Consider the following 24,085-nt stretch of genomic DNA (forward strand, 5'->3'; position numbering starts at 1 on the left):
AAAAGGCTTGAAATGTGACGGACGAGGACCATGAATATAATTAGCAAGGATTCCAGATGATACAGATTCAAAAACTAGAATGGGAATTTGAGTCTCTAAGCAACATCCAATCAACATTAAAATATTTGTGTGGCTCATTTATGATGCAAATACAATGTTCTTCAAGCACCATTCGTATGTTAGACCAATAAAACTCATGTTAGGCGCAAATATAAAGGAGTAGGGATAATTTAGTAATTTTAGGGGCAGGGGTAGTTTAATAATTTTATTAATTAGTGTTCAGCTATAAATAAGAGATTATGGAGTCATTTAGGGTTTATGTTGAGTTTTGTCTGGTATTAGGAACTATTAGGAGTTTTGGGAGAAATTGACCTACATCTCGAATTGTAGGTCATGATTTTTTTTTTAATTTAATCAATAAAATCTAGCCCTAATTTAGCCCTAAGTCCTATCAAAGTGGTATAAGAGCAGGAATCCTGAGGCAATAGCAGCGAAGAAGGTGAACGCGCTTGAAGAAAAATTGGAAGCAGAGGTCGGATCGCTCAAGGCTACGATTGATGAGCGATTCAACACCGTTCAACAACAATTTTCATCTCTTGAAGCCATGTTGCTGAAATTGACGGAACTCCACCTCAACCCACCTCCGGCAGCATCGAGGGGCCATGGCGGTGTGGCAGGAGAAAGATTCGGGGTTACGGAACCCGTGGTAGGTGGCGGCGTAGAAATCAGGGTGATCGGGCTAGGCAACTCGGGAGCGTTTGAGGGTGAGGCACAACCTGGACATGGATGATTTGGGTCTGAACAGGCTGGATTTGGGGCAGTAGGCCAGGATGAGGGATTTCTGGTGAGAAAGTGAGCGGTTATGGCCGAAATACGGCTGGGCAAGGGATTCCAGCCCATTATGGAGCTGAGCAAGGAGAATTTTGGGCTAGATCTTCAGGATTTACAAAGACCGAAGTAGATTTAGGAGGTTGGAGACCTCCGATGGCATGAAATTGGGCGGGTCAGACTCAATTTGGAGTGGATTCTAGGGTAAGGAAACTGAAAATGCCTATTTTCGAAGGCGGGGATGCCTATGGATGGGTGTATAGTGTAGAGCGCTATTTCGCCATTAATGGACTCTCAGAAAGAGAAAAACTGATGGCGGCGGCATTATGCTTGGAGGGAAAGGCCCTTGCGTGGTTTCAATGGCGAGAACAACGACAAACAATGAGGTCATAGGGTGAATTTAAGGATCGGTTGTTGGAGAGGTTTCGGGCCACTCAAGAGGGAGATTTGCATGAACAATTTTTTGCTCTGACCAAGGAGAGAACGATTATAGAGTATAGGGAGAAGTTTGAGTTACTATTAGGGCGTCTAGAGGGACTTCCAGAGGCGGTGTTGGAAGGGAATTTTATGAAGGGACTAAAGCCAGAAATTTGAGCCTCGCTACGCTTGCTAAGGCTGAGAGGGTTAGGGGAGTCAATGGAGTTGGCACAGATGATTGAGGATAAGAACACAATAGAACGGGTTAATATGAGCAGTTCAATCGGTTTTTCATATCAAAACAGCACACCATTGGTAAGACAGAAAACCCAGACTTTAGTGTTTCAACGAGAGTTCCAAAGTACACCACCGGGAGGCCAAAAAATACAAACGATGGGTTTACATAAAGATTCCCAAAGGGATCGAGTTAGTGGGGCACGACTAGGGGTGACTTTCAAACGCCTCACGGAGACAGAGATTCAAGATAAGAGGGCAAAGGGGTTGTGTTTTCGAGGTGATGAGAAATTTTCACCGGGGCATCGATGTAAAGATAAATCCCTACAAGTCCTGACTGTGTGTGATGAGGAGGAAGGCGAGGAGGAAGCCGAGGAAGAAGAGGCAGCAGTTTCCTAGATTTCACCTTGAGGACAAGGTGTCTTTTTGGGAGGGGAGTAATGTTAGACTAATAAAACTCATGTTAGGCGCAAATATAAAGGGGTAGGGACAATTTAATAATTTTAGGAGTAGGGGCAGTTTAGTAATTTTATTAATTAGAATTCAGCTATAAATAAGAGATTATGGAGTCATTTAGAGTTTATGTTAAGTTTTGTCTGGTATTAGAAATCATTAGGAGTTTTGGGAGAGATTGACCTACCTCTTGAATTGTAGGTCATGATTGTTTGTTTTCGTTTGATTTAATCAATAAAAGCCAGCCCTAATTTAGCCATAAGTCCTATCATCATGTGCATCATATTTGTCATTGTTTTGAAACTTCATAACAGACATTGGGTGGCCATGTAAGAAAGCATTGTACAGTTGATATACAAAGCCTTATGTTTTAACTCTTTGCAAGTCACAATTGTTTGTAGCTATCTTGAGCTCTTCAGCAGAGAAGCTTAGGATAGGATTGCCTTTACCATTAAATGAAGAAATCAAAATTTCCAGTAAATTTTTGCCATTCCTCATAACACATTTTTCTTTATCTTCCTTCTCTGAATTCTTGATAGCTTCCAACATGAATTCATGATCTACAGTTCCAAAAACCCGGGAAATAGTTTCAATTTATTCAACAATGAAAACAAAGGATTTTAAGAACATTAAAGGAAATGTTACACAAAGGGAGATTTTACGTGTACCTACGGATGGTCAAAAAATAGAGAAGCTCTTGATCCCTGCGGCAGAATAAATATAAGAAAAAAGTTTCCACTTCCGAGTACGGAAGTAATTTTGTCCACGAATTATACAATTAAAGTAAGAGACTCGACTTTACAGAGTTGAGGCATTCATTCTTTTATCCAAGAAAATAAACATGAAAGCTTACAAGTGACAAACCATCCATCAACGATTTTGGATTCAAGCTTTCAACAAGACATATACATTTGTCTAAGTTGTTTTGCCACATCAATCATTGTTGACCTTTCTTCTGGTGTTCAGAGACACATTTAAAGGCAAAATCTAAATAAGCCTACAGCAGTTGCTCTTTTATTGGGCATAATCCCTCTTCAATAATCATAGGATCAACCATTTCATTCAACCCATCTTCTTCAACATATTTCTTCTGAAGATCCCATAAGTAATTTTCAATGCCAAGTCTTTTATCGCGGCAGAAAGAAGTTATCTTCTGCCCAGTCAAAAGATCAAGTAGCAACATACCAAAACTATGAACATCATACTTCTCATTGCACTTAGCTTCAAGCAAAACCTTAGGTGCTATCTATCCCCTTGTCCCAGCTATTTGAAAATCTACATGAGTTTCACCTTCTGGAATAGACACAAATAGTGAAAAATCAAACAGTTTGGCAACATTTTGCTCATCAAAGAATATTCTCCATGGCGTCGCACTCATAAAAATGATGGGTCTGGCAAATCCTGCATGGGGATATGCAACTGCATTGGCTAATTCCATTGCAACCTTCAACCTATATCTGAATGGTAGAGGCTCAAATTATGTCTACGGCGTCTATATATGCGATCAGCAAGGGTACCGAGCTCAATGGATTCAAAAACTAGAATAGGAATCTGAGTCTCCAAACAACATCCGATCAACTTCAAAATATTTTTGTGACTAATTTGTGATCCAAATACTATGTTATTGAAACAAAACTTGTATTGATTATCACTGTTGTAATTCTCCCCAAACTTCAAAATAGAAACTGCACGAGCATTCAGGACACCTTTGTACAATATATAGCCACTCTCTTGGATTATAATTCTCTCTCTATCGTAGTTGTTTGTAGCCGTTGTGAGCTCTTGGAAGGAGAAGTCACGAATAGGATTATAGTTACCATTAGAAGAGGCAATCAATTTTTCTAGTAAAACTTTGTTATTCATCGACTTAACAGTTGACTTGTCTGCCTTTCCCGAGGACTTGCTTTTTCCCAAACACAAATCCATCTAAGATCTAAGTCTAAGTCTAATCAATAAATTTGTACAGACCCATTAAAATAATTCCTCTCTCACTTCACTAAACTGTACATTGAACAAATATTCTAAGTGTTTATTAACTAGACCACTAAAAGTAATAGTATTTTCAAGGGCGCTATGAGATGTACTAAAAATTAAGAACGAAAAATAAAGCAGAGGACTTGGAGGAGAGAATGTACCTTAGTTCGGATCAATGACAGATTTGGGTATTAAGATAGAGAAAATGCAATGGAGAGAGCTTAGGCATACATAAAACTTGAAGCAGAGAAAACATATAAAACCAGAAACGTTGCCTCTTGGATGAATGGTCTTCAGTCTCATCCTGAAAAGTCCATGCTAGCCATTAATGTGAACAAGTGGAGATTAAATTTAAGATTCCGCTTAACTTTGTTGACCAAGACCATTTTTTAATCAATAATTAGTCTTAGATTACTGAGCATTAGCTTGCCACAATCATATTCAAGATTTCAAGATAATTTTTCAAATTTCTAAGTCGACTAAAAGTTAAAATAAATACAGTTTATGATGAATCATAGTTACCACAAGTTCACTTATGATGTAAGAACGAAACAGGCATTCTTCTTCTTAAAATTCACAATTCTATTAGTTTAAAAGGTTGCAAAAGCGTCCTTGTTTTGTTTTCTTTCGTAAAGAAAAAGACAACGTTACAGTCTTGTCTTGGTACAAGTTTGTCTCGTCTTGTCTATATGACAAGTTTCTTCTCTGCAGAATTTAAATTTTCTACTTAGTTTTCTAGCCTTTCTCTCCTTTCGTCAGTGGCGATGTCTGAAGGAAACCCGGAGATCGAGATTAATAATGGTTATGCTCATATCAGTTTGGCTGAGGAGGAGGACGGGGGGCTCATTGTTGAAGGAGACGCTGGCAACGAGGGTGGTCCAGCGAGCATTGATTTTCGGTTCTGTCTGGTGGGCAGATTTCTTACGGATAAAGTTATTAACTTCCCTGCCATGAAGAACACAATGGCTTCGGTATGGAGGCCAGGGAAGGGAGTCTGCATTAAGGATTTATCTCCCTCGCTTTTTCTATTTCAATTCTTCCATGAAGTGGATGTGAAAAGGGTCATTGACTCAGGCCCTTGGACGTTTGATCAACATATTTTGCTTGTTAAACGGCGGGAGGAGAACGAACAGCCTAGGAATGTTCCACTTTACTTTACCTCGTTTTGGACCCAGGTTTATAACCTTCCAATAGGATTCATGTCTGCGAAAATTCTAAAAGACATTGGCAACTACATAGGCACTTTTCTGGAGTCCGATGAGCATAACTTAATGGGGGTTTGGCGAAACTATATGCGTATCCGAGTGGCTATAGATGTTAGGAAACCTCTGAAGCGAAGGATGAAGCTAAAGAAGGTTGGCGGAGACTGGATTTGGGTGGATTTTAAATACGAACGCCTCAACATCTTTTGCTTTATTTGTGGATTACTTGGCCATACTGAAAAACAGTGTCCCCAATTGTATGAATGCACTTCTGGGGAGATTGTGAAAGCCTATGGTCACTGGATGAAGGCACCACATAGAAGAAATGCGATGAACTCCGGCGATCGGTGGCTGAGATCTATCCCACCGGAGGAAGCTGCTGAGGAAAAAGGAAGGTACGGAGACTTTGCAGCTACCATGGCAATTGACCCAATTCTTGCCGCAAATCCCGGGTATGCCATCCCTCAAAACCTCGAGGGGAACGAGGACGTGGGAAGCAGGGTAGTTAATAAGAAAGGTGACAGCTTAGTGTCTACTAAGACTCTATCTTGTGTGAAAGGAAAGCAAGTTGCGGGGGCAATAAATGAAATTGATATCAATCCGGATTCTGGGGAAGATATGGATGAAGGATTAATTGTTAAATATTCCAAAAGGAGAAGGTCACAGGCAGGATTGTGCAGCCAAACGGTCTCTGAAGGAGAGGCATCTTCCCAAGTGTTGCTTTTACCTCTTGAATCAAAAAATGGACCAGCGGTGGGCCCTGTAAATCAGGCCCACCGAGACAAATGAGTGTCTTAAGCTGGAACTGCCATAGGCTGGGCCAACCACGGACAGTTCAAATGCTGGAGGTATGGGCCAAATGTAAGAAACCAGTTTTTATTTTCCTAATTGAAACTCTTTGTAATAGAAATACTTTAGAAAGATTAAAACCGAAGTTGGGCTATGAGGGGCTGTTTGTCGTTGAGCCTTTGGGCCGTAGTGGAGGGATTGCCCTCTTTTGGAAAGCTAGCAGCAAAGTGAGATTACTAAAGTTCTCTAGAAACTTTATAGATGTGGAGGTAGAGTACCCGGAGCTTGGTAAGTGGAGGATGACGGGCTTCTATGGTTTCCTGGAATCCAGTCGTCGGCGTGATTCTTGGAACCTCCTTCGCACTTTATCTGCTGTGTCATCTCTTCCTTGGGTGTGCATTGGGGATTTTAACGACCTTTTAGCTGCAAACAAGAAGCGAGGAAAGCATAAGCATCCCAATTGGAAGCTGCAGGGTTTTAAACAAGTTGTGTCGGATAGCGGATTACTTGACATCGGCATGGAAGGTTATCAATTCACATGGGAACGGTCTCGGGGGACGGATAATTGGGTGGAGGAAAGGTTGGACAGAGTTCTAGCCACTGATCTGTGGATAAGCCGGTTCAAGGAAGCTCGGGTTTGGAGTTTGGAGTTTGGAGTCTTCAACCTCAGATCATTTACCTATTTTTATGGACCCAAAGCCTTTAGCTCATTCCCGTAGGCTTAAAAGATTCCGTTTTGAAAATATGTGGCTGAGAGAGGCAAACTGTGCAGAGGTGGTTCGGTCCAGCTGGTCTTCCTCGCGTGGGTATCCAATTCAGCAAAAAATTTCAGAGTGTGGGTCTGCTTTACTTCGTTGGGGAGGTCACTTAGCTCAGGATTTCAGAAATAATTTTTCCGAGTGTAGGAGGCGGATGACTCTCTTGAGGGGGCGTCGTGATTCAACTGGTCTTGAGGAGTTTTTGGAGGTCAGGAAGCGGTTTAATGAACTTCTCCATAGTCAGGAGGTTTTCTGGAAGCAGAGATCAAGATTGCTTTGGCTCAAGGAAGGGGATATGAATTCCCGATTCTTCCATGCTACGGCAACTGCAAGAAAGCGAAGGAATTCTATTACGACTCTCCGCAATGCTCAAGGTCACTGGTGTACCACCTCGGCTGACATAGATGGTTTGATTTCTAACTACTTCTCCAATTTATTTACTTCTGATGGTTGTCTGAACGTAGAATCCTTAGATTGTGTCGAGATAAAAGTTTCTGCTGAGCAGAACAATTTGCTTCTCGAGCCTTTTTCAACCGGTGAGGTTAAAGGGACCCTTTTCAAAATGCACCCGGACAAATCGCCAGGTCCCGACGGTATGAACCCGGCCTTTTATCAGCAATTTTGGCTTCATGTTGGTGAGGATGTGACGGAGGCATGTTTAAATTTCATTGCTACTTGCTCATTTCCTGAGGGCTTAAATGACACATCTATTGTGCTGATCCCTAAGAAATCAAAACCAGAGTCTCTTTCGGACATGAGGCCTATTGCGTTATGCAATGTCCTATATAAAATTGTCGCTAAAATGCTCTCAAATCGTATGAAAACTGTTCTGGGCTCTGTAGTATCTGAATCTCAGAGTGCTTTTATTCCGGGTCGAGCCATCACCGATAATATCCTTATATCCTCTGAAATCATGCATTTTCTAAAGAGGAAACGTCAAGGAAAAGTTGGGGCAGCTGCTCTTAAAATCGACATGTCGAAAGCTTATGACCGTATTGAATGGGATTTCTTGGAAGCTATGTTGCTTAGGCTGGGTTTTGATGCTAAATGGGTGACCTTGATTATGCTATGTGTTTCTACGGTTCGGTATCATGTTATCCGAGATGGGAAGGACATTGGTCCTATTGTTCCTAGTAAAGGGCTTCGTCAAGGGGACCCTTTGTCGCCGTACTTATTCATTCTTTGTGCGGAGGGGTTAAGTGCTTTAATCCGCAAGCATGAGCGTGCTGGTTTGCTCCATGGGGTTAAGGTAGCTAGAGGAGCTCCTGTTGTTTCTCATCTATTTTTCGCGGACGACTGCTTTTTGTTCTTCAAGGCTAACAACAGTGAAGCTCATGTGATTAAGCACATCCTTGGGGTGTATGGTCAAAGGTCAGGCCAGAGGGTGAACTTCAGCAAATCCTCAATTTCCTTTAGTTCCAATGTTAAAGAAGATGTTAAGGAGCAGCTTTGTCATATTTTAGAGGTTAACGCTACTGCTAACCATGGCACTTATCTTGGCTTACCCTCTTTTGTTGGCAGGAATAAAAAGGAAGTCTTCAGTTCTATTCGTGATAGGGTGTGGCAGAAGCTTCACAGCTGGAGTATGAATTTTTTGTCGGGAGCTGGTAAGGAAATTCTGTTAAAAACAATGGCTCAAGCTATTCCCAATTATGCTATGCATGTTTATCTTTTGCCTCTAGACCTTTGCAAAGAATTAGAAACCATGATGAACTCTTTCTGGTGGGGAAGCAGACGTGAGGGGCGAGGTGGTATTCGCTGGATGAAATGGAATTTGCTGTGTAAACCCAAGACCACTGGAGGAATTGGCTTCAAAAACCTTCACGCTTTCAATGTGGCAATGTTGGGGAAACAAGTTTGGAAGCTGTTAAGGAATCCAGAATCTCTTCTTGGCCAGATTTTCAAAGCTCGATATTTTCCTCGCACATCTATTGTAGAGGCTGTCTTAGGTCATAATCCAAGTTTTGTGTGGAGATCTATGTTGGCAGCCAAGCATATTATTGTTCGCAGTAGTAGGATCCAGGTTGGCAGTGGTCAGAACACTCTCATCGGGTCGGATCCTTGGCTTCCTGATGCAGATAGTGGGTTTATTTCCACCAGCTTAAATGAAAGTATAGTTTCAGCTCCAGTCAGCAGTTTTATGGTCCCTGGGCAGCGTAGATGGGACTATGATGCAGTGGCAGATCTTTTTGATACTCGAGACCGAAACCTCATTTTGCAAATCCCGCTGAGTTCTCGAAGAGAAAAGGATGTTTGGTACTGGATGGCTGACCCCCATGGGTTGTATACTGTTCGGAGCTGTTATAGATTACTTAATAACTATGTCAACGCCCCAACTTCTGGTATTTGGAGGAAAATTTGGAGCCTGGAGGTGCCTAGTAAGGTGAAGGTTTTTCTTTGGCGAGCCACGCAGAATGTGCTTCCCACCACCGATAATCTTATTTGGAAGCGTGTCGAGGTAATGCCCATCTGTTCCCTTTGCAATCAGCAAAAAGAAATGTTGTGCATGCTTTGGTGAACTGTGTTTTTGCTCAGACTTGTTGGCTGACTTCTTCCCTTGGTTTAATTGGTCCTCAACCTTCTTTTCTTAATTGGTTGGAGCTTGTTTTTTCTTGCTGTAATAAAGAGATGTGTAACCTCGTTGCCATGATATGCTGGAGGATCTGGCACCGGAGGAATGAGAAAGTTTGGAATAACAAAGTCTGTAGTGTGCGTCATGTCCTCAACTCTGCTGGAAATTATTTGTTTCAATGGCAAACTACGAGGCAGAAATCTGAGGTCCATAATGCTACTTGTTTCCAAGGCTGTCATGGGGCAATTTGTTGGACACCTCCTCAGTTAGGTTGGCTTAAGTGTAATGTTGATGCCGCAACATTTTCAGCTCAGGGAAAAGTGAGTTATGGAGGGGTCATTCGCAACTCTGATGGGCTTTTTGTGGCTGCTTGCTGTGCATCTGTCCTGGGTAGTTTTGGTGCAAGGGATGCTGAAGCGCTTGGTGTGCGTGAGATCCTCAGCTGGATTAAGAAGCGGCATTTGTCTTGTGTTGTAGTAGAATTGGACTGCATTCAGGTTTTTAAAGCTCTCACAGCAAGCTATTCTTGTCCTAATGGGTATGGTCTTATTCTTGATGATTGTCTAGCTTTAGCTAAGTCTATAGGAGATATTGAGTTCTCTTTTGTTCGAAGGTCTGCGAACACTGCCGCCCATGTTACTGCTCGGGTGGGGGGTTCTTTGTCAGGCTTTGAGGAGTGGAATCATGTTCCACCTCCTTGGTTATTTACTTCTCTGTAATCTTTGCCCTTTAATGAAGTTTCCAGTTTCAAAAAAAAAAAAAAAAAGGTTGCAAAAGCCGCAAAAGAATGAATACATAAGATTCACAGAAGACAGTCATACATATATAAAATTTACATATCCACAACGAAGGCAAGCAAAATTGTTTTACATACAAAGTTGCATAAATTTGTCTGAGTTTCGTTGGTACATGTATGATTGTTAGCCTATTTCTATCAAATTTAAAGAGATATTTAAAGGCAGTCTGTCTAAGAACTTACAATTGATTCTCTTCCCCTGGAAACGATATGTCTTTAGTAAGCCTATGATCAAATATCTCATTCATCTTAACATTTTGGATACATTTGTTGGCATCATGATCTGCTAATTCATTAACAGTTATAAAAAGAGAACTATTAGATAATTAATTTAAAATTTTCTGAAACCAAAAACATCCAACTTCTCATTGTAAAACGAGAAAATTCCCCTTCTTACCAGTGATCAACCTAGCATTCTTATTAAAGTTAGTCCCTGAAAAAAAGAAAAAAGAAAAAAGAAAAAAGAAAAAGAGAAAAATAAGCTCTATAGTTTACACTCTCATATCATATAACACATATAACATAAAATGAAACAAGAGCATTTGCGAACTTTTGGGTATGTAAGTAACAGAGATTTGCATGAATCGTACATTATAATTTTTTGGGTGCTGTTCTGTGACCGACCATTGTAGATAGAACCTTTTCAAGTATAACAGAGAAGTTGCCTGCAGACATGAACAAATCCCACAGGGATGTAAATAAAACCAGTATGAATTCTCATCTTTTGTTTTACAAAAATTTTTCACGATCATAATATTCTAGATAAAGAACAATGCACCTGAATTTTATTAGGAAAATAAAATGCACTGCATGCATCGCGAAGTTTATTCTCATAAAATACTCGCATATACTGTTCCTCTTCGATATTGAGGGGTTTTGGACGAGAATGCTTTTCAGCTGATATACAAACAAGAAGACTGTTAGTGATCCAAACCTCCAGCAAATGGTTCACTAAATGAAAATTAAATATAAAACAAGAAAAATGAGCCAGAACAAACAGAAAAGCACTTTTCTGTTGTCCTCTGCATTAGTTTGAGGTTCTGGGTATGAAAATGACCCATTGACATCAACTTCCATTTGTGTTGTTCCATACTTCAAAATCATATGTTAGCAGTATAAACACAAAATTTATTTAAAATGAAAATTGAGTTACAGAACAGACTTGTCTGAACATTTAATGTTATGTCTACTGTAACTTACTTGGAAATTGCAGGGATACCTTCTCCAGAGTTTGTATCGCACTTCGATTAGAAGCTTTCAGTCAACCCATTCTTTTTCTAATAGATTGGAAGTACCATAAACAATGGAAAGCCCTTATTAGTTTAGCTCTTTCATAATTGATGAAGAAATTAGGATCTTAAGTAAGTTCAGTACACTCCTCGATGGGAATATTAAAACATGAAAACAAGGAATATTAAAAAAATTAGGCACCAGAGCATACATTTGCTTGAGTTTTTTTTGCAACATCAACCATTGGCCTATCTACTGGTGATTCATTGACACATTCAAAGATAAGATGTGCAAAAGCTTGCAATTGCTGCTGGTTCCCCGAACATGACCTGTCTCCCATGATCAAAGGATCTATTATTTCATTAAGCCTATCTTCTTCAAAATATTTCTTTATATGATCTAGTAAGACAACATAACCATCATCTTCATTAAGGCGGGCAAGATCAAAGGCTCTCAGTCCGCTCAAAAGCTCACCTAGAAATACACCAAAACTAAAAACATCGGCTTTTTCATTAAAATTGCCAGTCAAGTACTCGAGCAAAAATTCCCAATGTTCCCCTCAAAGCATCACTAATGTGGGTTTCACCTTCAGGAATGGATATGGAGAACGAAAAATCAAACAATTTTGCAACATTTTCTTCATTGAATAAGATATTTGACAACTTGAAATCTCTAAAAATGACTGGTCTGGGGAATCCAACATGAAGATATGCAATTGCATTAGCAATGTCCATTGCAATCTTTAACCTATGTGTCAATAGTAAAGGTTCATGCTGAGGTTGAGGAGTGTGGTGAATACGAATACGATCAGCAAGAGACCCGCAATTAATGTATTCAAAAACTAGAATGGGAATTTGAGTCTCTAAGCAGCATCCAATCAACTTGAAAATACATCTGTGAATCATTTGAGATGCATATACGATGTTATTGATACAACAATCATATGTCCTAGGTTTAGATTCATCAAACTTCATAACAGAAACTGGGCGCTCCTGGAAAAAACCCTTATACAACGTATAGAAACTCCGTTTCGTTATAACTTTTTCCGAGTCATAGTTGTTTGTTGCTATCTCGAGTTCTTTATCAGAGAAGGTACAATAAGGATTCTATTTACCATTAGAAGCCCGAATTAACTCTTTCAGCACTGATTCGCCATTCCTAATCATAAATGTTGCTTTATCAGTACTCTCTCTGTGTTCCCTAAGGTTGAATCTTCTTAAAATCGAACTCATCTAGAAAGTAGAAACCCAATATAATGACGAAAGTAGACTTAGTTTACAAGAAGAGAACATATTTGAAGAAAAAGAAAGGCAAGATGCTGATAACAACTGACAAGGAGGATGTACCTGTCACCTGCGGGCGGCGAGAGGCTTGATCTTTTAAGAGAAAGTTAGTTCTGCAATTTCTCGAGCAAAATTTGAAACAGAAAGAACATAAATAAATATAATTAACAGAAATGTAACCTTCTAAGAAATTTGGAAGTCAACCAAAAGTTATTCAAAGTCGAGAGAAAAATGTTTTTATAATATCAGATAAACGCGCACCAGAGAAGCACGTACTGCAACCTGGCAACGTTACGTTTGATGTACTATATATTTTTATATTTTTCATTTTTATTTATATTTAATAAAAGATGATATTATCACCAACAGCCACCTTGGGAAAATCTGCTGCTGTTTTCTGTCCAATTCATAGAGTCTCCTGACTCGTCTCCGGCTATTTGATCTTTTACAACTGCAGGAGTGAGTTCAGATGTTGATTAATTGAGACGGAGCTAACTCTCCAAATTGGCGGTTATATGAATCTGAACTACCATCGATTTGTTCAAAATGCTTAATTTGAAGTGTATATATGAAAGTAAAACAAGTCCTCTCCGGTCAACCAATAGTTTGGGGAAATTGACCACCACGAAATTTCTGGACAGATGAACTTTCGGACTGGGCTTTTACATCGTGATCAGAATACGTGTAAAATAAAAAGTGCTGTTCTTTTGACACTCTTGAAACTCCTTATGACCCCGCTTTCCCAGAGAGACCCATTTAAATAATTTAAAAGTCATTCTAAATCTAATAACACAACAATTATTTTAAAACCGTCCTGAAAATATGTGTCTCCTCTCCATATGAACTCCGCATGTTGTTACTCATTGGGTTTGACTCTGTTTGCCTCAGTAGCCCCATTTTTTTTTTTTTATAATTTGTCAATAGCGTAGTCTCAAAAGTCAAACCGGTCTGCAAGAGTTTCACTTGCCTCATTAGCCCTTATTTTTATAATTTCTCAATACCGGAGTCTCAAAAGTCAAACCGATCAGCAAGAGCTTCACTTGTTAAAAACTTAAAAATGGAACGGGGATTTCAGTCTCTAAGCAGCATCCGATCAACTTCAGAACTTTCTTATGACTCATTTGTGATGCAAACTCAATTCAGTTAATACAATACTTGATTTGCAGGGTCTGCCCTAAAAAAAGTTCCGAACTTCATCACCGAAATAGGCCGGTTTTGAAAGAAACCCTCGTATAATTTATAGCCATTTTTTATAGCATTATGTGTTGTCTTGAGCTCTTCAGCACAGAAGGAACGAATTGGATTATATTTACCTTTCGATGAAGATATCAACTTTTCCAGCACTTTCGCTCCGTTCATCATCATAATCTTTTCGCTGTCTTCCTCCTCTTGATACTTCGTTTTTTTGGGGAAACCAACACACCATACCTATTAAAAAACCAATTTTCCAACATGTTGTTCATTGGATAAGATACTTAGGCCCTGCTGCGGCGTGAATAAAACAATAAGCAGAAACAGAGGAGCTGAGTATGGAATTTTTTTTTCTTTTCCCATACATATCCAAGAAAATAAACATGAAAGTTATATAAGACAAATACACTTGTCTAAGTTTTCTTGGGACATCAATCATTGCTGGCCTTTCATCTGGTGATTCAGAGACAGCATTCATATAAAAGATCTATATATATGCTTGTATGCAGCTCTTTAGGAGCATAGCCCTCTCCATAATTGCAGGGTTTACTATTTCATTCCGGATTCAGCACATCTTTTTTTCTAGGTTGGAAGTACCAGAAACAAAAGAAATCTGTGCTCAGTGTACCTCTTTCATAATTGATGAAAAAATTAGATTTAGGTCCTGTACCACATCAATCCGCTTCCGACAGCGCTGATGAAAGCATGATATATGTTGAACCAAGATCGGATTTAATCTCCGATCAAGAATCAACAGGACCTAGTTGAACTCTCTGATTATTGATCAAGAAGATAGCAAAAACAATTCCCACAAAAAATCACACAGAAACCGTAATCAAAGAACAACAAATTTAAGTGGTTCGGCTGAAGGCAGCCTACATCCACTGAAGAATAGAGCAGCAGCTTTTATTCACTCATCAAGAACAAGATACAAGCTTTGAGACGAAGCAATAAGCAATACAATTACGGATTTCATATCCCTTAAGACTATTTATACAAGCTTAAGGATTCTGGGTTTTGTTACAAACAAAACCCAGAATTTTCCCGCTTTAGTAACGGAAAAATAACAGCCTTGAGGACACGTGCTGGTTTCTCAACAATAATGAGCCCAAAACGACAGCTATCATTGCCGTATAGAGTAAGTAAAACACAAGTGATGGACACATACTTTACTAACTTTAATCTGGCTGACAAAACGGGTTTGTCATACGGGCTAACTTGATTCCGGTTGACATGTCACTCTCTAACAAAGCATCAAACCGACATGACAGTTTATTCACTGAAACCAGTTTCAAAGCTCACACTTTAACAATATACACAAGTAACTTTTCGTCTATTTGTGTAAACCGGCCACAACTAATAGCATGGAAAAATGGAAACCTAAAATCAAGCAGTATAATTTAAAAAATTATACGCAAGGAAGATAAATTTGTCTCAAATTTTATTTTTTTTGGCAACATCAACCATTGTTGGCCCATCTTCTGGTGAGTTGTTGACACATTCTAAGGTAAGTTGTGCAGAGGCATGTAATTACTGCTCTTTCTCAATGCATGGTATGTCTTGAACAATTATAGGAGCTGCTGTCTCTGTAAATCTTTTATCTTCAAGATAGTTCTTCAAATATTCATTGAAAAAACAACCATGATCGTGTGTATCCTTAAGGAGATCCCAGATGTCCCGTCCAATTAAAAGCTCAAATAGAAATGCACCAAAACTAAAAACATCAGACTTTTCATTTAAAACACATATGTTTATGTACTCAGGTGCAGAATATCCCCGTGTTCCAATCACTCTGTCAGTAGTAATGTGGGTTTCACATTCAGGAGTGGATATAGTGAAAAGTCAAACAATTTTGCAACATTTTCTTCATTGAACAAGATATTTTCTATCTTGAGACTTCTAAAAACAATTGGCCTGGGGAATCCAAAGTGAAGATAAGCAAGTGAATCAGCAATATCCCTTGCAATCTTTAACCTAGATGGCTAGATTTCAATAGTAATGGTTCAAACTGAGGTAGAGGAGCGCCGAAAATACAATCACGAAGAGTTCCATACTCTACAGATTCAAAAACTAGAATGGGAATTGGAGCCTCTAAGCATCATCCAATTAGCTTTAAAATATGATTGTGGCTTATTTGTGCTACATGTGTGATGTTCTTAATACAACTTTCGTATGTATGACGATGGTATTCATGACCATAAAACTGTTAGGATTATGTGCTCTTTTAAAGCATATTAATTTATTTTCTGATTAATAAAATATTTGAGATATTTTCAATTGCATAAATATATTGAATAAAGTCCGTTTAATCATATTATATGTATTTATGTGATCATTAAATGGATTCACAGAAGACACAAATACAAGTTATCTTATGATTAAATAAATTAAGTTTGCAGTTGATAAATAGAGTTGGGCGCTCTATTTATATTTAGACTATAGTAAATTCATTGAATGATTTGTCTTAATCATGTATGAATTTACTGATGTAGTTTGACTACATTAAACTATATCACATATGAGATTTAATTAACGTTAAAATGAATGTCAGACTTATTAAATCTCATAGGCATTGATTTTACTGTAATTTTAATCTTGAGTTAGTTATAATTTCATAATTGTAATTGTTATTTCATTTGAGTTACTAATGGGTACAACACACACTTGTGGTCAAGATTACCCGGTATCTTGGTGGGAGCAATTATGAGTATTGAAGTTATAGATTAACAATATAGAATTTGTACAACACATCTCTTGATGGGTTTTCGGCACTTGATCATAAAATTCTCTGGTCAGAATGTGTCAACATATTTAGTATGTTGAAAATGATCATTATAGAAAATCAGTAAGTATCAAGAAACACGATGTTATTAAATTGATTGGAAAGTTGAGATATCGATTTAATTAACGATGTGGTACAAAAGATTATGCAGTAAAGAAATCAATTTGGCATGGGTCGAATTATTATTCGAGAATACTATTCTAGATCACATATAATTATGGAGGTCGATTCCAATCTTTTAGTGAAGTACATTTGGAATTAAATAATTGGGCTAGTTTAATTACAAGTCTAATTATTGTAGTTGACTGCGTCGCTATTGGATTAATAAGTAAGATAACTGGCTATTTGGGTTAAAAGGCTAAATATATTATTTAGTGGGAGACTCCATATAATGTGCTTGTATCTAAGGGGTCTTGTGTTATTTTACAAGGTGGGCCCCTATGACAAGAAGAATTAATGTTACTTTTGATTTTATTATTTTTAATTTAAATCAAATTTGATTTAATAAAATTAAAAAATATAAAATATGGAGCATAAAGTTCCCACTATATAGAGATATAAAAAGACTTATTTTCTCCCAAAAGAAAAAGAGAAGCCACATTATACAGATAAGAAAAAAAGATTTTCTCTTTAATCTTGAGATAAAAATTTTCTCATGCTAGTTGCTTTTAGTGGTGATAAAGGCGCCCACACGTCAAGTGTAGATCAAACCTGAGTTATAACCTGGAAGATTATTTAGTGACGGATCGTGATCTAACTAGCGAGGTGGTGACGGATCGTGATCCAACCGGCGTGGTGGTGATAGATCGTGATCTAACAGGCGTGGTAGTGACTAATCGTGATCTAAGAGCCTAGATTAACTCAGCAAAAAAGTAAAATCGGATTGTCAAGGTATGATTTTCTAGATTACGAATTCCTATATGTTATATGAGATCGATCCTAAAAGTTTTCTTTTAAAAAAAATTGATTTTTCTCCAACAAAAACTTCATAACTGAAATTAGGGACTCTTGCCAAAAACCCTCGTACAATTTATATATGCTGTCTGTCTTATAACTTTTCTCTTGTCATAGTTGTTAGTTGCAATCTCGAGTTCTTTAGCAGAAAAGATACGACGAGGATTATATTTACCATTAGAAGACACTATTAACTCTTTTAGGACACTCGTGCCACTCCTCATCATCAATGTTCTTTTATCATTCATGTCCCTGAATTTTCTGATAATTGCACCCACCAAGAGGTATAAACTAATTCAAATATTAGAGTGAGTTCGTTTTATTTATATACTACTATTTCATTCATAAATGTATAACAGTAAAATTTAAAAAAAGAAAAAAAAAAAGCAAAGTTGCTGAATACTAATAACAAAGAGAGCAGTATCTGTGGCTGTGGACATGCGGCAAATTGATTAATTAAGAAAACGCTATGCTTGATCTTGATCTTTACTACTGCAAGAGTTAGTTAAGATTCTGATGTTGATTAAATTGAGTCATATTTAGTTTTTTTTCCCTTTTAATCATGAATAATTATAAAATTTGTTTGTCTAATTAATGCTTAATTTAATTTGAAATACAGTATGAAAATACAAGAAGTCTTCCCCTGTTCAACCAAGGATATGCACGCAAGAGGGAAAGTAATAGTCCACGTGGCTAACGTGGAATTAATTCTTTTATAATGATTTTTTTTTTATTTTTTTAGAAATATGTTAAGAAATAAGAACATAGAACATAAGTGACGCTTGATCTTGATATTTACTACTGCAAGAGTTAGTTAAGATTCTGATGTTGATTAAATTGAGTCATATATAGTTTTTTTTCTTTTAATCATGAATAATTATAAAATTTGTTTGTCTAATTAATGCTTAATTTAATTTGAAATACATTATGAAAATACAAGAAGTCTTCCCCTCTTCAACCAAGGATATACGACGCAAGAGGGAAAGTAATAGTCCATGTGGCTAAGCGTGGAATTAATTCTTTTGTGATGATTTTTATTTTTTGAGAAATATTTTAAGAAATAAGAACATAGAATATAAGTGATGTAAATGGAACATAGAATATAAGTGAAAATAAAAGGTAAAAAAAATAAAACATGTACATATCTTAAGAAATAAGAACATAAAACATAAATAAAAAGTGTAAGGGCATGATCGGTATTATTTCTGAATTTGTATTTTCAGAATAAAAATGAAAATGAATATGGTGTTTTGCAGTTACTGTATTTCAAATTTAAATATGCGTTCTGTATCATTTTATGTATCGTATATTTTAAAACTGAAAATAGTAATATGTGTTCAGCAGACAGTTGAAAATGATAAAAACAGAGAATATGTGTTCGGTAGTACCTTTTTAAAGAACAATTTTGACTAAGCATTTAAGTCATGCTTATAATTAGAAAATAATTGTTTAACTAATACATACACAAATATACCATAATAGTTTAAATAAAATTATTATAAAAAATTACATGATGATAAAGTTTTAGTATTAGCATTAATTAAAACAAAAAATTACATTGTCATTGTTTTTACACTACAATTAAGATATATATTACAACACATGATTTAAACAAAATAATTATAAAAAATTACATGGTAGACATTATGCATTACATGTGTAGTCATGCCATATAGAAGCTGCAATTCTATCTCTTGTAGCATTTGTCTCTGCAAAATTAACAATTAGCCTTAACCTCACCATCAATATCATGTGGATCCATATATATATATATATATATATATATATATATATATATATATATATATATATATATATATATATATATATCAAATATTAATGAAATTAAATAAACTACTTCTGAACATGCATAGCTTAAAAATTTGAAATTAATCAAATTCAATGTAGCATAAAACATATTTCAGCAACATGTCATAGATTAAAAATTAAACATATCAAAATCAAATATATTCTACTACAAATTGACCAATTCAAATTAAGATCAAGCTCTTGTTAAATTTTGTTTAACTCATTTTTTCATAGCACAACACAAAATTTATAATCAATGCTATTGTATTATAATCATCAATTAATCAAATTGGTAAAATGACTATCGTTTTTTTTTTTTTTTTGGTCTCACTTCCCTAAGCCACAGTCTATTAAGTGATTTCCATTAAAAATAAAGCTTTGAAATCTCTATTTCTCATGTAAATTCAACACTTTACATTAACATTAACCAATAATAATTAAACAAACTGGCAAACCACATTTTTAAAAAATTAATTCACATTTAAAAAGATAATTACCATCGAATATAATTCACACTAGCAGTTTGCCAACATCCAATTAAACTGGACAATTTTCTTATACTAACACCAACTTAATCAATCTCATGCCAAAAAAATCATATTTACCAAATAGAAAATAATTATTAAATATCAGAGAGAAGGGGAGTGATATAAAAAATTACCAGCAAACACAAAGATTCTCAACATTCACTATTTTCCCAAGCAAATTAAAACCCAATGGATGGCAAAATTGATTGTATGCAAGCCTTAAAAAAGAAAAATATCAGTAACTCACATAACAAAGATGGAGCCGAGAAAGCAAAAGAAGTCGAGGTGGTTGGATGGAGCAGTAGTGGTTGTGGCAAGATGGCGCACCAGCAATGACGAAGATGAAGCAGCAGCGACGACGATCGAGATGAAGCAACAATGGCACCAGAGATGAAGTACAGCAACCGAGATGGGCACACCGTGAAAGAGGATCTGGAGAGAAAATGAGAGAGAGCTCGCTGTTGTGTGTAGATCAGAAAAGATAAGGGGAGAGAGAGAGAGCTTCGTTGTGACCAAATCAAGAAAGGAGGGAGAGAGAGCACTATGAGTCAGCTTCGTTGTGAGTATATTAGGAAAGGAGGGAGAGAGAGCACTATGAGTTGTTTGTGAACGAGATTTTTGGTTGGCTTTTGTTTTTTAATTTGCTTTTTAGTTTAGTTCTGTAATAAGTAGAGATCATGTTAAACATGATTTTGCTTTACTAGTTATAAAAAGTGAATTTGGATTTCTTATTTTGTAATTTGTTTTTGGATTCAGCCCACTGAAAATGTATTATATCAGTACTCTGAAAATGAAAATAAAAACGCTAGCCCAAAAACACTACCAAACGGGCCCTAAGGGCTTGTTCGATATTGTTTCTGAATTTGTATTTTTTGAAAATAAAAATGAAAATGAAAATGGTGTTTTACAGTTGTTGTATTTCGAATTTAAGTATGCATATGGTATCATTTTATGTATCTTGTGTTTTAAAACTGAAAACAATAATATGCGTTCGGTAGACACAGTTGAAAATGATAAAAACATAGAATATGCGTTCGGTAGTACTTTTTTTCAAAAACAATTTTTACTAAGCATTTATGTCATATTTGTAGTTAGAAAATAATTATTTAGCTAATACATACACAGACAACATTTATAATTTAAACAAAATTATTATAAAAAATTACATGATAATAAAGTTTTAGAATTAACATTAGTTTAAAATAAAAGTTTTACATTGTCATTGTTTTTACACCATAATTAAGATATATATTACAACACATGATTTAAACAAAATAATTATAAAAAATTACATGATAGACATTATGCATTATATATGTAATCATGCCACATAGAAGTTGCAATTCTATCTCTTGTAGCATTCATCTCTAAGACACTTGCTGGAGATAAATTAATATTAGTAAGTGGCCTACTAATGTCTCCTTCTTCGTTGGTAACCAAATCTTGCACATCAAAGTCCCCAAATAACCGATCACTTGCATTTTCTCGTCGAATAAAATTATGTAAAACGCAACATATCAAATATTAATCAAATTCAACACAACATGAAAGCCATTTCAACAACATGTCATAGATTAAAAACTGAATGTTACTCGAAAAAAATCAAATATTAATCAAATTAAAGACACTACTCTAACATATACATAGATTATAAATTACACATGTCAAATCCAAAAACTGCTCTTATTTTTCTCCCAATTCACTGTTGTGGTACAATGGAAAAAAAATAAGATAACATTCCTCATAAATCCAAAAACTTGAAAGATCATGGTGTGTATGTGCATGTCAACACGCGTGTGTAGAAACGGACAGCTTTCAAATGTGCAATGTTATTCCAAATTTGACAGTTCAAACATGTGCATGTGATCAATGTTATCCCAAGCCAATACACAGTTAAAACATCGATCACATGCACATACATAGATTATACTAAATTACACACATCAAATTCAACACAGTATATTTTCACTTCAACAAATTAAGGCCGAGCTCTCAGCAAAATTTTTTAATTCATTTTTTTTCAGGGCGCAACAAAAAATGGGTTTCTATTTTTTGTTCTCACTTCCACAAGTTGCAGATTGTTTAAGTGAATTCCATCCAAAGCAAAGCTTGAAAAATCTCTATTTCTCTCTAATAACAAAAGCTCAATTTGCCTAAATTATTTTCTCTCTAAATTTTTTTTTTTGTGACCGGCAAAAAATTCAAATTGGGCATCATCAACAAAATGGAATTTGAGTGACATCACTATCATGGCAATGACAATCGGTAACAATATCATCTTTACATGTTGTTAAACAATTAATCAAATCACTCAAATAATTACTCAAAAATTTACTTAAATAAAACAGATACTGGCAAGTGACAGAGCCAAGAGAGCAACAATGGTTGGGCGACGGAGCAGCAGTGGCTGGGCGGCGACGAAGCAACAACGGCTATGGCAAAGACAGAACATCAACAGTGGCTGAGACGAAGTAGCGACAGCAGCTGGCACAACAAGAGAGAGTGGATTGGGAGAAATAAGGAGAGAGAAAGATGTTAGATGAAGATAAAGGGAGAGAGAGAGTGCAGACTTGCTGCAATTGGATCGAGAAAGGTGCGAGTGAAGAGAGAGCATTGATGAAGAGATAAGGATGAGGAGGTAGGTTCACGAGTAGGGGTGGGCAAAATCGGGTTCGGGTCGGGTTCGGGTCAACCCGATCGGGTTTCGGGTTGTTCGGGTTAGACAAGAACCAACCCGAACATAACCCGAATTATTGACCCAACCCGAACATAATCCGGAATCCTTAATTTTTCCGGGTTGAACCCGGACCGGACCCGCATGTAAAAAATCCGGGTTATATGCGGGTCCGGTAAAAAGAAAATGACATCCGGGTCCGGAACCGGGAAGGCCGAACCTGGAACCGGACCCGGATTTTGCCATCCCTAGTTCATACCTGTGGCTGTGCACGTAAGGTGAATTGATTAAGAAAACACGATGCTTGATTTGATCTTGATCTTTATGTTGATCAAATTGAGACACAGCTATCTAGCTCTCCTAGTTGGGTTTTATACATGTATCTGAACAAGTATAAAGTTTGTCCAATTATGTTGTGTTTACTTGTTGGAGTGGGAGTGAGGAGTGTGGATTCCTTCCACTCCGTGTTTACTTACTCAAAATGAGGAGGGATTGGGAATTTAACTTCGTGGGCCCTACCCATTTTTGAAGTGGGGAATGGGAGTGAGACTCCCATCCCATTCCCACCTCTCCCATTTCTACCCTTTTTTTTTATTTTATGTTTTATAATTAATAAAATAAAATAAATAATATTATATTTATTTGAATAATATTAAATATATTATTTTATTTTGAATAATTAAACATTTCTACCACTAATAAATATAATAACATTATATTTAATTAAATAATAATCTACATCGATTTTAAGTTAAAATTATTTTAAAATAATGTTATTATATTAATAGAGAATTAATAAATATAATATTATTATATTTATTTTAAAAATAATAGTACTATATTTATTTAATATTAATAATAATAAATAGTTTATTTAAGAAAATATTAATTTGGTACTAAATAATATTATTTTATTATTTTATATAATAATAAATTTAATATAATTATATTAAATAAAATAAAATAACATTTCATTTTATATTAAAATTAAAATTAATAATTTATTGTTCATAATTAAGAATATTAATAATTATAATAAATTTACAAATATAATAAAATAAATATTATTCATTAAATATATTTTTTATTAGTTTTGTAATTAAAAACTATAATTCTTTAAATAAGGATAAAATTGTAATTTGAAATTATTTACTCCTAATGCAAGATAAAGTAAACACGTAAATTAGATTCTGATCTCCATTTCATGCTTCCATTCCAGTGTAGTGTAAGTAAACAACCTACTATCACTCTCACTCCACACTCCCAATCCTAAAATTCTCACTACTCATATTCTCAATTCCATCCAAAAAGTAAACGTTAAATTAATTCTTAATTAATTCCTTCTTTTTCAGTGCCTTTTCCTTTTTTTTTGTTTACTTTTTACTGTGTCGGCCACCAATTCTTTCTTCATTTTCGTACCTTTGCTGTTCCCATTATTAAAAACAAAATGTCATTTCATCATTACACTTTCTACCTACTCAATTATTGAGAGGGGTCCAGCTACTGTGCACACGTGATTTGCAATCACGTTCTTTTATCTTTTACTTAACTGGCCATTAGATTGCAAAGAAAAAAAATCCAACGACTTTGAACCGACGTATGCGAATTAAGT

At 36.1% G+C, this 24,085-nt stretch overlaps 3 pseudogenes; all 3 read right to left on the reverse strand.

Moving 5' to 3' along the window:
- Positions 1–2,929: 2,929 nt before the first annotated feature.
- Positions 2,930–3,858, reverse strand: LOC18041284 (annotated as a pseudogene).
- Positions 3,859–9,974: 6,116 nt separating this feature from the next.
- LOC112098182 lies at positions 9,975–13,895 on the reverse strand (annotated as a pseudogene).
- Positions 13,896–15,161: 1,266 nt separating this feature from the next.
- LOC112098183 lies at positions 15,162–22,719 on the reverse strand (annotated as a pseudogene).
- Positions 22,720–24,085: the final 1,366 nt, after the last annotated feature.

The sequence above is a fragment of the Citrus clementina genome, unplaced genomic scaffold (genome assembly GCF_000493195.1).
Source record: "Citrus clementina cultivar Clemenules unplaced genomic scaffold, Citrus_clementina_v1.0 scaffold_5, whole genome shotgun sequence".
In the NCBI taxonomy this organism is placed as follows: Eukaryota; Viridiplantae; Streptophyta; class Magnoliopsida; order Sapindales; family Rutaceae; genus Citrus; species Citrus x clementina.